Raw genomic sequence first — 15,886 nt, 5'->3', positions numbered from 1 at the left:
TGACTCTCGAAAAAGTCCTCTACGGCAGCTATAACCGCGTCATTATCGTGAAAATTTGTTCCACGAATTTCCTCTTTTAATTTTGGAAATAAGTGAAAATCACTTGGGGCTAAGTCCGGAGAATATGGTGTGTGGTCAAGGAGATTGAAGCCAACACAGCGGATTGCGTTGAGCGCAACTTCCGATCGATGAGCAGGAGCGTTATCTTGAAGGAACAACACGCCCAACGACAGTTTTCCACGACGTTTCTCTTTAATCGCTTCACGCACTTTCGGGATTAAATTTGCATAATAGGGTCCAGTAATCGTCTGGCCTTTTGGCATGTAATCAATAAAAAGGATTCCTTCACTATCCCAGAACACAGAGGCCATAACTTTGCCAGCGGTAGGAGCAACTCGAAATTTCTTGATGGATGGAGAGGATGGCCGTTTCCAAGACATGCTTTGTCTTTTAGTTTCAGGATCAAAATGGTGGACCCATGTTTCATCCATGGTGACAAGACGACGGTAAAAATTATCCGAATCACGCTGGAACATTTCGAGATTACGCTTGGAAATTTCCAAACGTCGCTTTTTTTTTTCGTCGGTTAACATTCGTGGCACCCATCTTGCACACTTTTTTGAACCCCAGTGAATCAATTAAAATGGATTGAACGCTACCAAAAGATATCTTTAGGATCTCAGCTATATGTTTTATAGTCATTCTTCTGTCTTCCAAAACCAGATTCTCAACCTTTTTGACATTTTCTTCTGTAACGGAGGTTGAAGGCCGCCCAGAACGTGGGTCATCTTTACAGCTTGATCTACCTCTTTTAAATTCAGCCACCCAGTACGCAACCGTAGAATAGGGTACAGCATCACCCCCTAATGTCTGCTGAATGTCCAAAAAAATTTCCTTCGTAGACATTTTTTTCAAACTGAGATATTTTATCACCGCACGTAACTCACTTTTATCCATAATTTTGACTTTTTAGCAACTCGTTGCACAAAAAATTTTATTACATGCAAACGAACTGACAAAAACACTTGTTTTTGTCACACTGTCACTTGACAGTCTGCATAAATATAGTGTGATAGACACTCTTTAATTTGAATATCGAACTTGATCCAAAAAGGTTACATTATATGCACTTCTAAGAACTTTTTGATTCACCCTCGTATATTTAAAAATTCATTACTACGAAAACCATTACATGTCTCGATTTAAATGTAAATGGAGTTAGGGCACTTCCATAATTTTCACGACAAATAATAATTTTTGGTCCATTCAACATATCGTAAGATACTTCAAAATGAAAAAAAAAATGAATTTATTTATGTAAATGGCGTTATAATCGACGTCGAACGTTTAGGCATATAAAAAAGACGCGGCGTTATATACTTTTCCTAAGACATCTTATAAAACGCCGGCATTATGTGTAACGCCGGCGCCGTTTATTAAAGATGAATTTATACAATCCTCCTGGGAAATATATATTTATATCTCCCAAAACCTAAAACTTCTGAAATAACTAAATTGTCCTTTCTAAAAATAAATTAATCGTCGATTTTTTACGTATATCAAAAGTTTCATCATCATCAGCTCACCATAAGTGTGTGACAGGCATGATATCAAGATATGTATAATAGCAACTCCTAAAATCATCAATTACAAAAGTACAACAAAGGTCTTCAAATAAATTGAATCTCATCCACTCTACGCAAATAGATCATAATTTAGTCATTGTCAAATTTATGATGTCGTTCAAAGTGCCCGAAATTATAGTACCAGACATAGCGGCAATAGTATGTAAGCATCTAAAGCATGCAAAAATATACCTATATTTCTATATAATCCACCTGGATTAGACGAAATTGAACTCGTATATCTAAATACTTGAGATACCCTTTGAAATGTACTATTTCTGTTAAATTCATTTGACACTTTGTATCAAAATTCTTCCGTTTAAAACAAACTTACACCGCGGCGAATACGGCAGATACCTAATATTTAATATAAAATGTTACCTTGTTGCTATATATGGTAGTTTGTTTTACCATGTTCGCCTTAATGCGTAAGATTACCAGTTCGAATCCCAGGCTACGTATTGATTTTTTTCTCAATATTTGTAGAATGTGTTTTTTTTTCTCAACAAAAACAATTTAAAATAAATTTTGTTGAGTAAAACTCCAATTAAATCAATTTAATGATAATGAGAATAGGACATCTCGGGGTGAAGTAAGGGGGCGTAGGGTGAGTTCACTTGTTATTGCGGGTTTTATACGAACGGAATGCTCGGAAACTATTATTACACGCGTTATCTTATGTGCGCGCGCACATACACGGGTATATTTATTGCAATCGACCAAAAATTAAGTTTTACTTGGATAATGATATTCAGTTTTTTTTAGAACTACGCGTAATAAACTCACAAGTTGAATAATAATAATGAATAATAAACAAAATATATGTCAATGACGTCATCCTCAAAATTAAAGGGACGACGACCAATGCTTTGTCTCCTTGATTTCGGTTTGAGAGATAAAAGTATTTTTACGTTCAAAACCATGAGTCCAAAGTGATATCAAAAAGTACCTTATAACTGTAGCGTTAAAGTTAAATTATAATACATGTAATGTTCCATAATAAAAATTCAAGAACCTAAAAATATTTAAAAAAAAACAAGTGGTTTAAGATTCAACCCGAAACAAGTTTTTCGTCTATTTCAGCAAAAAAAAGTGAGTTTTATCAAACTGAGACGATATTGTACATTGTAATATTCCTAATACAAAACCGTGTATAGCTTTTTTAAAAGTGCCACTGTTTCTGAGGTACAACGGTTCAAATAGTGAAAAATGTCGTATTTTTCATTCTTGATGTCGATGTCGACAAATGTCTCACGACCTCCCTTAAAGAAACCTAATGAACTGTGAGTTCATTTAAGGTTCTGTACGTAGAACGTAATGAAACCGAACTATTTTTGAAGCTTCGATCTATTCAGAATTCTGAAGGCAGTGTCAGGTTTAACATCACGAGAGGGCTGTCAAAACCACTTGCCGCAGTTTTTTGCTCAGAAGTCCCAAAATTTCTATTGCAATGGGATAATGTCCCTAACTAAGCGGCCTATCGCTTGTTTGTCACCTAATGATATAAAAAAAAACTACAAAACGGCAAAATCGAACAAAATAGCACCCAATGGCATGGCATACGTTTGTTAAATGTTAAGTAAATAATTAAAAATATTTTGAATTTCTATATGAAACGCGAAGAATTTTTTTCTCAAGCTAATATAGAACATGTGCAGAAAGTACAGGCAGTTGTGATTTTTATTAATAACTGAAAAAAGGAACAATAATTATGATTCGAGCAAATTAGAGATTTTTTTTATATCATAAAGTGGCAAACGAGCGAGCGGCCACCTGAAATCGCTGAAATAGCGAAGCGACCGTTGCTCATTGACATAGGCAATTGCATATGCGTAGCCAGCCTACCTTTTTTAATCGACGGAGGAGAGGATTCACAGAAAGAAAATACTTTCCCTTTCCATGCATCCTCTCATCCGGAAAGTCAACTTCCACTTCCCATCCTTTCCTTATAAGAAAAAGGGTGGGAAGGGAAAGAGGACTAAGTTAGGCTTCCGGGACACATACTAATCAGACGAAACGTTGAATTGCTTCCACTTCACTGTCTTCGTCTTCGTGTGGTCGTGGTATTTCACCGGGCGAGCCGGGCCAATTCTTGCGAAGATGTTAAAGCGGGCTCTACCACTATTAAAAAGATTGTGATAAAAATTCAAATTATGCATTTTTACAAAGAATGCCATGCTCAGGAAGGAAAAGATCCACTTAGCCTCGGAAAGAACTTGAAAATCAAGAAGCCATCTACTTTAGTTTTAAATAAACACTGAAAAGGTAAAGGGTGAACCAGTTACCCTATGGACCATCAAAAGAAGGCTCAATGCTGTCAATATACAATCATCAAGATAGTATCGACTTAGTATTTGTGACAAATATAACAATGGTGCGATTATACAAACAGGTACCTAACAGATATTCTAATTTGCTGATGTGCAATCCGGAGTGGTAGGGAACCCCCTCAGGAATTGATGAAAACGTCATCCAAAGCTTGTCCAAAAGAATATAAGAATATAAGTTGTGGTCCCTGCTAAATGATACACAATTATTTAAATTTTTGTTTGTAATAAAAAAAAAAACTTTCAAGCAGGCTTATAAAATTTTATTCCACTGCTTAGATTACCACCAACATTATAGAATTTCAAAATATTAAAAATAATTTTTGTACTTTAAATTTTTAGTATTCTTATCATGTTAGATAGCAGAATTAGTGAAAGAATAAAATAAAAACATATTACACTATGAAATCATAGATGATAATTTTTGGTATTATTCCACTAATCTTCTTACATCCTCAGAGTCAAAACTAATTGAAAATCTTATAAAATAAAATATGCAATAATTATACATACTACATCTTGATAATATAGAGGCTAGTGTTTGGATGGATGTTTGTTACTAGGTATCTTCAGAACGATGAAAAGTAATGAAATTTGGTATATATCACAATTGGGAAGAACAATCAGGTTCTACCCATGGCCCAGGAAATGTGTACAGTACTCGTGCGATACGTTTGATTGACATAAACGATAATTCTACAACAATACTCGATATCTCTGCAATGGTTTAACAAATGTTATTCTAATGTGGTACATGTATTGAAGATAGTCTCAAATAACACATAATGGTGGGCTTTGTGTTATTAATAAACAATACTAACTTAAATCAATGTCAAAGTATTTCCAGTTTTGGTCATATAGTTAAAATTCTTAACAATATTGTTAAAAGGATAAAAAAATTACGTTACGTTGCCATTTTATAATAGTACCATTATAGAGGGTATCTGGAAATGACTTGTACAAGGGATTGCCAATGATTCCTTGGTCTAAAATATGAATATTTAGCCCAACTTGCCTCTATCCAAAGTTGCGTAGTGTAGGCACCATAGGCGTCCAAACTTTGTAAATGATTTTACGTTCATATAACTATCTCGGAAATTCTGTAATAGATTTTATTCATATGGAAACCATGGTTTTTGGTTGTTAAACTTACAAACCTGGGGTCCGCTTGTTACGATTCCGCAGCGGAGGTATGATACCGGTGACAATAGAGAGTGATGTGGTAGATTTTGAGTTTAACACTTAGTTTTATCAAAAAAATCTAACGGGAAACACCCCGAAGGCAAGTTCCGTAAACTTTATTATGTTTCAGTATATCGTTGCCAACATAAATTATATTTATTTCAAGGTCGAAATATTCGTTAGAAATACATTTTAATGGAAAAAAACACTATTTTTGAATTAGTGTAAAATAATTTAATTTTTAGATAGATAATAACAACATAATTCACGACCTTAACCAGAGAGGTAGGCAGAGACCACGGACCACCTCTCTCGCTTTTCCACATTCATACATATGTTCACGTAGGTTTCAGATATGGCAATTTATAGTTTCCACATTGATATATTATAGAAGTGAGAGATGGATTTGGCAGGATAAGGTTGCGAGTTCATTTCTAAAATATCCTATAAAAAATTATGCAGTAGAAATGCGTTTTTTGACAGGAGTAACTGAATGATTAAAAATCTTACCCTTACTAATATTATGAATGCGAAAGTTTATAGATTTATAGATGGACGAATGTTTGTTAGAAGGTATCTCTAGAACGGCTAAATGGATTTCGCCGATATTTAGCATAGATGTAAAAAAAATAGCTTGGAAAAACACGTAGGCTACTAATTAACTTTTTTTTAACCCCGCGCGAACGGAGTCGCGGGCGACATCTCGTAGATCCATAAGGGACGGATGCAGCATTTGGGAGGATGTAGTGATTAGAGTTGAAAAAGATATGCTTATAGTGTGCCTATTTAAGATAGATTACTGTGACAATTCACTAGAGATGGGTTGATTAAAATCGGTTATGAAAATTTTCGAAGGTTGTTCTCATAGAACTTGCAATCGAAAATTTTGTTAGTTATTGTTTCTGATTTACGATAAAAATAAAATTGTTTCATTTTACACCTACTGCATTCTTCAAAACTATGTAGAAAAAAATATATTATACCAAAAATAGAGATATTGAGAAACATACTACTTTTAATGTTTCTTAATTAATTGCGGGACCATAATTATATATCTGAAAAAAAAAACAAAACTATTATAGTAAGATAACTAAGTTATTAATATAGTTATTTAATATATTTTACAAAACCAATTCTCGATAGTTCATAGTTGTTCGTTTTGCGCAACATTACAATATTAATCCTCATAAAATTAATTTATAGGCGTCAGTTGTCAAACTCATCTATCTTAAATAGACATACTATAGATGGTTTGGACGCGTTGAAAAAAATCGTGAATGTGAGCAGTGTCGGTCGGGGCAGTCCCAGGCGGACTCATGCCCTCTAGATTAATTAAATAATCGACAAAAATAACAAAACAAAATTATTTAATACTCTCAAATATTTTAATTTACAGTTGTACTCTTATAATGAATATAACAAATTATAACATTAAATCTAACATTGAATACAAAAAAAGGATAAAGTAACTTATGTAACAAACACAAATTAAATTCAATTACTCCGCAAACTATGAAAATAAAACTATTTTGTTTGAACGAGTTCAAATGTTTAACGCCCTACCGGACACGATAAACAATTGTAACAATATTAATGTTTTCAGAAATAAACTTAAATCATATACCATCGCCGAACTGTAAAAATCCATTCACAATATTGTTATTATATTAATTATAATATTATATAAATGTAATGTTCTTATAGTTGTGCTAAGGTGTGTTTTAATTTATATTAATCCTATATTTTGTCTACTCATTATAAGCGAAACATTGTGTTTTCTACATACATTTTGAATTACAAGCGCTTGCGCTAGCACCCGAGCCCACCTCCATTCTGAATAACCACAAAGAGTTTTATCGCGCAAAAAGTTTGTCCGGTTGAATACACTTTTGTTTAGTCGACTGCAAAACGCCAAGTGGCAAAAAGTATATAAAATATACTATTTCAAAGAGTATTTTATATGCGGAACTGTTTAAACGTTATTTTGAATGATGATATTAATTGAACCAATGAAAACTATTAAATGTTATTAAAAATTACGAATATTAACCAGGTTTATGGGAGCAAAGTCACAAGAATACACTTATTGTGAATAATGTAACATGAAAGACATAAAAATACAATAATAATTATCTGTTTCAAAATAGGATAAAGCCAAAAACCATGCCAAAACTCCTTCACAGAATCTTCACGTGTAATGTTAATTATCTGTAAAAAAAAACAAATTTTATTTTGTATTTATCCATATCGGGCGAATACTTATAATGTGACCAAGCACTCCTTCGTACCACCAACGCTTAAAATCATTGTGTTTCCCGTACGACGAATATTCGCGCTTATGTGCAGTCAGATACGTATAGCACCCAAAATCGACTTGCGTGTATGCGTACATGTATGGCCGTAGAAGAAGCGAGAGTTGTGTAACTAACACCAAATGGAGGTTCGTGGTCTCTGCCTACTTTTCTGGATGACGGGCGTGAGTTGTTGTTGCTATGTAGCCCTAGCATTAGAAGCTTTCTTCACGCGCAAGACAACGCAATAATTTAATTAATGAAAGTTTGCAGTAATTTAAGAATTAAAAATAAAATTAAACATTGCCTACAGATTTATACCTATTCGAGCTTGTATTGTAACAATTAGATTTATGAAAAGAAAACAAACATAGACGGGATACCTTATAGTTATTAATTTGATAATTTCAATATAAAACTGGCTATTATTGTAATACTTATTTCTATATGCTCTTGGAAACCAGGTTCAGTAATGTCGCACTTCTTGCCTTCTAAACTTTGAGAAATTCAGGACTTGTATAATATTGCATTTTATGCACAATATATGACTTTTTAAACGACCGCACTAATTTTTAAATTAAAATGTGTTATGTCATACTTGCCTCTTCTGGACATGACATACGCCTGAATTAGGCGTTTATGGCTCTAAATGACGGTGATGCCCTGATGATACACTTAAATTAAGAGTTACGTGTGTGTACGGTGTGGAAATCTGATTTAATTTTTAATATGGTATATATTTTATTTTGCTAAGCTCTTGGTAAGTATTTACAGACGAATTATTAGATATTAAAGCACTTTTTGAATTTTAATTTTATGAATACTTTTGTGTAAAAGAAACGCGGGGTAAATAGTACCAAAACTAGTATTTCATTATTTTGTCTCTAGCTAATCTATAGTGTATTATCGTGATTAATTTTGTATACAAAAATTCTCGTGTATCTATGTTAGTTACCATACTCCAACGAAACGGCTTGACCAATTTTTATGACATTTTATATGAATACTAGCGACATACTGTGCCCCCGACTTCATCCGGTGAAATACTGTCTTTGGGTAGCATTTTAATTTCTAAGGCTACTTATTTTACTAATACTTATAATATTTAACAACAAAACATTAAACTCACAATACATTCACATAACATATTCTAAAACATTAGGGGATATGTTATTTTGCACTCTTGAGGGTAACATATTTACAAGCATTGACAAATTTATATATATCAGCAGCCTTAGAAATAGGTTTCAATCTTCTGGCTTTAAAAATGACAATATTCCCATACAAATTTCAATCCCCACTTTCAACCCTTTTTCGTGTTAAAAAGTACCAATGTCCCTTCTCAGGCACTAGACTGTGTGCCAGATTTCATTTAAATCGGTTCAGTAGTTTTTGCGTGAAAAAAGTACAGAGAGACAGACAGACAAACAGAGTTACTTTCGCATTTACAATATGAGTAACGATTAAGTAGGCCTGAGATTCGGAAACTATTTATTTTTTGATGATTAGTCACAAACTTATTATTATGATAGTCACAAACAAATTTACGAGTTTAGTATTTTCAGAAAGAAGCTATTAATGTGTCGATAATGAGTTTTAAAATTGAAAGTGTAACCTATTCACCCCGTTTTACGGTAATAAAGTCGACAGCCTACAAATCTTTTCATCGCCTGTCTAGTACTTGTTACAGCTGATTTGAATGATTTCCATGTGTATTGTTTGCTACAACCATAAATTTCATACAAGGTCGAAACTTTCGGTCGATAGGTTGCAGATACACGAAAATGGTCTTCAGAATCTATTCATAATTTTTATGGAATTTTGATTCCCATTCACAGATTTTAAAAAAAATGTAGTTTAGCGCTCGGTGCCGCGCTCTTGAAGTAAAGTGCGTCTAAAAAGTTTTGAATATCACGCTCTACAACACTGCACATATTATTTATGGACTACTAGCTACTTGTTGTAATAAAATAAAAAAAGAAGTGTCAAAGTTAAGACAAATCCAATTTCAAATGTTAACTTCCGGTTTCCTATGTTAAAAATATCAAATATGTAAAAAAAAAACAAGAAATAAACATATTTATTCTCAAATAAAACATCCAATACTTGATTTACTTTTAATAAAATTTAATAGTCATGAAAAAAACTGTCCAAAAATCCTCCCACTCAAATTTCGTCAAGTTCTTAAAGATTAATAAACAATAAACAACAACCAATCCAGATCGAATAGCTGTACAATAATTCAAAATATCAATAAAATCGGGAATTTGACCATTGCCCGCTTGGCGTAAAACATAACTTATATTCTAAAATTGAATTTTCGAAATAATAAAGAAGAAATAGTAACAAATTATTATAGTAACTTATTTTTGCAAAATAAAAGTTGCAGGTTGCAAGGGAATGTTTCTGTAATTTATGATATAAATCATGTTTCCGAAGGGAAATAGGTAGGAGATGTTAAATAAATTCTGAGGTGTTATGTGGACTTAAATTTTTATTAATAATTGTGACAGTTAATTTTCAATACGGCATAAACTCCATTCTCGATAAAAAAAAATGCATTTTCCTATACATTACTACCAGTATAGGCATAGGACATATAAAGATGCCTTTTGAGCCCACATTATTGTGATGGTCAGGAATCAAATATGCTTTGTAAAAAGTTCTAAGTTTAATGTTATTGCACAAACTTTATTTTTATAAACATCAAAATAACAGAAATGTCTTTATTTATATTGCAGTACAATATATGCGGACTAGCAGTTTTCCGAGACTTCGTTCGTGTGGAATTAAAAAAAATGTAGCAATAAATATAATCTGTCACCCGGGGGTTATATAGCTTTCTGAACACAAAGAATATTTCAAATAGATTCAGACGTTTCAAAATCTACCCAATGCAATTAAAAATAGCCAATCAAGTCTTTTCTTTTTACACATATTATTTCTTCCTCTTAAAGTGAAATAAAACAAACAATTTCAGTGGTCGGTTTATAAATTACATTTACGGCAAGATGACTCCGTATGAATGTGCTAACAATTGGCGTTGGCTTTTCTAAAACTCTCGCATACATTACAGCAAAATTCGCATTCCCGTAGTAAACACACAAACACGTGTATACACACGTTGTTAACACAAAATGAATGTAGGCGAACTCATTTACAAATAGATACGAGCCTTTTTGGAAATTAACAGGAAAAAATCATAAGATCATTAAACACTTAGTTAATTATCAGTTCTGAAAAGTATTAATGTAAATTTGTAAATAATTCTAAAGGAATAAGATCTCTCCTTATAAACTTTCACCGTCCACTTTGAACCTTAAGGGGATGAATTGACTCTTAGCCTTTTACAGTGTTCCTGTAGGTAGTAACAGAAGCCCCATGTAAAATATCTAGTCTCAAGACCTTGTATATATATGCTCTGAAAAATATTAATAGAAACGAACTTATTTATTTACCCCCATTTTTAGAATTAAGAGGGCAAATTTGAAAGAAAAAGAGCTTAAAAGACGTAGTTGATTATTTGTGGTCAAAAGTGTTCATCTCAATTTGAACTAATTCTGCCCGACACTCCGTCCGCGTAGTTTAAAAAATTTTACCTCCCCTTTTTTGACCTTTATAGCACAAATAAGTGAAAAAACATTTGAACGACACGCTTAATTATTTATTCTCAAAAGTGTTGATCTCAATTTTCAATTATTCAAACTTTCGTGAGACATTATACTAAACTGATATATAAACACGGCTAAACACTCACGTATATACGTCCGGTGGCGGCACCGACTAGTTTCGAGCCCATCGGGGGCCCTTCATCAGGATGAGTGGTACTGGTATTATTTCGCGGACGCGGCCCGTCGTTCACTGCGCGCCTGCGCTCTTAGGGCGCGTCTTGAGGGGGCGGGGGGCGCGGGTTGCGCCGTCGTCGTCGACGATGTTGGTATCAAAGCGTCGGTGGTGTTGAAGTTTCCGGGGGCACAAAACGTATTGACTATACGTATATACGTATGTACACGTATATAAGTGAGTGTTTAGCCGTGTTTATATATCAGTTAAATTTTCAAGTTATTCTGTTTAGGAAACAACATCTATCCATACAAACTGGACCCCCGCTATAGACCTTTGTAAGATTAATTTCGCAAAAATCTTTCATTGCGCTCAACTATGTAGTAATAGAAACCCACATGTTAAATATCAAGTCTTTACGCCTCGAATCTATGCTTTAAAAATATTATTACATACAAACTTTATCCCTTTTTCTAGACCTTAAAACTCCAATTTTGTTAAAAGCCTGAAAGACTATGTTAATTATTTGTGTTGAGAAGCGTTTATCTTAAATTTCATGAAATTTTGTCCAAGGACTAACGTTGTTCCATACAAACTTTGGACCCACATTTTGGACCTTTAGAGGATGAATTCTCAGATGAGTACAGTAGTTAAAAACTATAGATTTTTTAATTGTTATATTAACTTTTTTAGGAACTATCAATTTTTTTTAGTTCAACCATAACAAAGGGTAACCAGAACGTAATCTTACGTTAGTCCAACTATAAAAAAAACTGTTGAAGTTAATTACTTTTTCTGGATGAATGATTTGTTAGAATAACTATGTTTATTAAACATGCTCTGGTAACATTATTTTTATGAGGAAACCAACTTATCAATGACGCAATACATCTCTGTTCCTTACGAGTATACGCGGATAACTAGTTATATTCTTAGTCTATGTTTGGCATTCAATTCAATTTTCAATGTGTGCGCGCTTGAGAAACCGTAAAATTATATTATCACTAACTATGCCTGCAAGTTCGTTTTTTTAAAGACGCCATTTGGAAAGCCATGAACAAAGATGAGGAAGGATTTCAATACCTAAAAACAAAGTTTCTCCGGATCAGCGACGCGAAATTAAAACAAGGAAATTTTTTAGGTCTTCAAAAACGCGAACTTATGAAGGACGCAAGTTTTAAAATAAGGTTGATCGATTTGAAAATAGGGCATAAGACGGCTTTTGTAGAAGAGTGCCAAAGTTTTCTTGAAAATAAAAAAATTAGAACTATCTGGAAATCATACAAGATTTTTATAACCTATAAGGTTCTTAAATGTAACATTTGTTGATGTCTCTTAAAATTCGTTTTTTCGACCCTCACTTAGATTTTTCAAGCAAATAGTCATCCGAGATTTGCTTGGAAAAATCTAAGGGAGGTTTGTTGTATGAGTTTCATCAAGACATTTTGCACATAGAGAGGCGGTATAACGAGAATTGGTTTTTTGTTGGTCGATTTTCGGGAAATGCCATTATAAAATATGAAAAGGAAAAAAACTACTGAGTAAAACGTTATTTACAACTAGTAATGATATTGTCATATGACATTTTAAGTTTGAAATAGTGTATATCGGAACATTAAGTTATTATGTTAATGATTAAAATATCATTAAAAAAAATTCCATCCCAAAAAAATGTTTACGTGATAGATAACGTAATAGCTACAATGATAATCAGTATTATTGCATCTGTCATAATTGCATAACATTTGAAGGAGAAAAAAATGTTTTTTACAGACCAGTATTATATCATCCCAAGCAATCGCTGGACCTAACGAAGTTATTTCGCTGACCACAACGAAATACCATATTATGCTGATAGTGTGACCATACGCAATGCTATATCATATGTCAGCGTTTTTTTTATTTCTTACGTGACTTAGAGACTAAAATCGCAGATATAAGTAGCGTTCTATGGGAAAATCCTAAGCCCCTTCGTACACAAGTCTACGCAAATCTAATAGTTCGAAAAACCAAATAAATAGTCTCAAAAATGCTGTCGTGCGTCCGGGTGAATCAAAAATTTTTGGCATTTTCAACGTAGAATATATTTTTCTCCCACGAGCTACAAAATTTCCCCCGTTCAACAAATCTACTAGATTTAGATGACCTTCCTAATGGTACCAATTTCAATATGCTAAATTTCTGGATACGTTTTGTCACATGTTTTTCGTCCTGTAAAGGTTTAAATTGATGGGTGAAAAGGAAGTTTTGTATAAGACACCGCTCCAAGAAATTGTCTTGACCTCTGTAGTTGTAATGTAGTGTGTAATGTTCTTTAATATCTCTGGATAAAATCTTATTATGTTACTGGTATTATATAGATAGGTAATTTATGAATGTATGGATGAGTGGATGGATGGATATTTGCTGAATATAGTCTTCCAGACTAACGGTTCAGACTAATTAAGGCTTAATATATGACTTATCGAAATCATTCGTAGAGCAAGGCTAGCCGAGTGGCATATACACTCGACCAGTGTGCAATAGGTTGCCGATACCAATACCGAGACCAAGGTTTTTAGTAATTTCATACATTCATTTGGTATCATAAATGCGAAGATGGGCTTCTAGAATGTGTTGTCAATAGAATATTCTGTGCCCTGGAAATTTTATCAGACATAAGAACGTCGCAAATAAGGTGACGCAAAGAAAAATGGAAGAATTACGAAAAGAACATCTCATTGGTTTATATAAGAAGAGTCAGACCCAACTCCAGGAGAGTCTTAAAGTAAACAATGAAGAAATAACAAGTAGAAAGGAAATTAGAAGAAGTGGATGAAAAGTGAAAGAGCAAGTGCTTTAGTAAAGTAACAATGGTGTAGTGTAAAATGTGTATTGACAGTGACAACGTCTTTGTTACACGTGGTGCTGAAGGACAACTTTGATAGCGCTAATCTTAAATTTAATAAATACGTTAATCTTTGCAACTGTAGTGGCAAATAAATCAAAATAGAACTATCGAAGTGTTTGAACTCTATCCTGAACGCACGCTCATAACACTATTTTCGTAAACTCAACAATACTCATTTTTCGCAATGAAGTAGTGGTACTTGACAAGGTTTTTACTCTTTTTAATGACGCTAATAATGTGGTATTTCTGCAGTATAATGATATACTGGAAAATTATAACTATTAAAATTTTTAATAAATATACCTCGATTCATAAATATTTTCAATAAAATTGTTAACACGTATGTTAATAAATTTGTTACGAGTTATGACATTTAAAAGGACAGCTTACACACTGACAAGACATATTACATAGCGTTAGAAATAGGTGCATATAAACGTAGTTGGGACCGCCGCCAGCCACAGTGATTTTAACAATCCGTATAACTCGTACATACCTATTATGGATCGTATGCTCAGTTTGTTACGAACTCATGACACTATAGACACCACAATTCATCGTTCACTTGCACAATTCATCACTGCACTTTAACACTGTTCTCGGGTGCTTATCCCACTGCAATCCAAATTACACTGCAATCCTTTGAACGCAGGCAGGTAGGTCAGTCAGTCGCGAGATCACTGTCTCGGCGGCGGCGGCACCCTAAATGTTGGTGCAACAACTAAGACGAACATGCTCGTTGCTATATAGTAAATTATTTAACCACAACATTGCAAGCATGAAGCGATGCGATTATGGTATAGTTTTAAATCCCTTAATTGAGGATCTTATGGAAAATAAACAATTCGGGGAAATAATGTAGATACATAATATGTAGTAGCGATGATTGCCGTCAAAAGGCAAGTTGCTGTATCAAAAACCAATGTTCATATCTGCAGGTATCATTAGCATATATATATTATAGACATAAATTCTCTCTATCTTTAATGATATTATTTAATTGTTCTGTTTTATGTACTTAAACTCGATAATGCACAAATTTAAACCTGATTGCAGAAGTAAAATTTTCATATGATGTTTTATGCACAACGATATCTTAAAACATAGTTTTAGGTTATTTATATAACAATACATAATTTTTTTAAAGTAAAAATTTTAACTAAAACACAATCTTGCCTATTACAATTAAAACAAAATAAGTTTTAACATAACATTAATTATAATTGTTTAATTAGTTACACAAAATTAATAAATCGTATTATTTGTAAATGTATATAAGCTAAAACATTCATATAATTCGTTAATATTGTCATAAACGTGGTTTTTTATTTTCGAACTTATGATTTTTATAGCATAAAATAGCAATGCATCGCTTTTAGTTAGTTTAGTTTACATCAACGCAGATGATGGTCAAACTTGAAAGGTCAGTATAGCCGTAAGAGATGACCATCGCATGCGCGCCAGTTCTAATGACTTCAGTGAGTGCTGTCAGACAGTCGTGCAATCATCATGACCACATTCAGTCTAAGACCCATTGATATACGCAACACCAGAAGTTTTGCAGATACGTTTCCAGCTTTTCACCAGATAATATTTTTTAATGGGTATGACAGTGCAGTAGAGTCACCTTAGTCCCGATTCTATAATCCGCGGTTTTAAAATTCGCGGGATAAAAAATTGTGACCAATTCCCGCATTTACAAAAATTGTTATTGTTGTTTATCACAACATTAACATAATGAGGGAATAAGTTAACTTTTACGACATTCACTTTGCGACTGCGGAATAC

The 15,886-nt window shown here is 33.2% G+C and overlaps 1 protein-coding gene across 1 annotated transcript in view; it reads right to left on the bottom strand.

Annotated features, from left to right (window-relative positions):
- spen (spen family transcriptional repressor split ends) overlaps positions 1 to 15,886 on the bottom strand; it is a 62,504-nt gene that overhangs the window by 33,960 nt on the left and 12,658 nt on the right. The window lies entirely within an intron of this gene.

This window comes from Papilio xuthus, unplaced genomic scaffold, assembly GCF_000836235.2.
Source record: "Papilio xuthus unplaced genomic scaffold, Pxut_1.1 DF824992.1, whole genome shotgun sequence".
Taxonomy (NCBI): Eukaryota; Metazoa; Arthropoda; class Insecta; order Lepidoptera; family Papilionidae; genus Papilio; species Papilio xuthus.
Note: the sequence above shows the minus strand (reverse complement) of the source record. Positions and strands in the feature narration are given on the sequence as shown.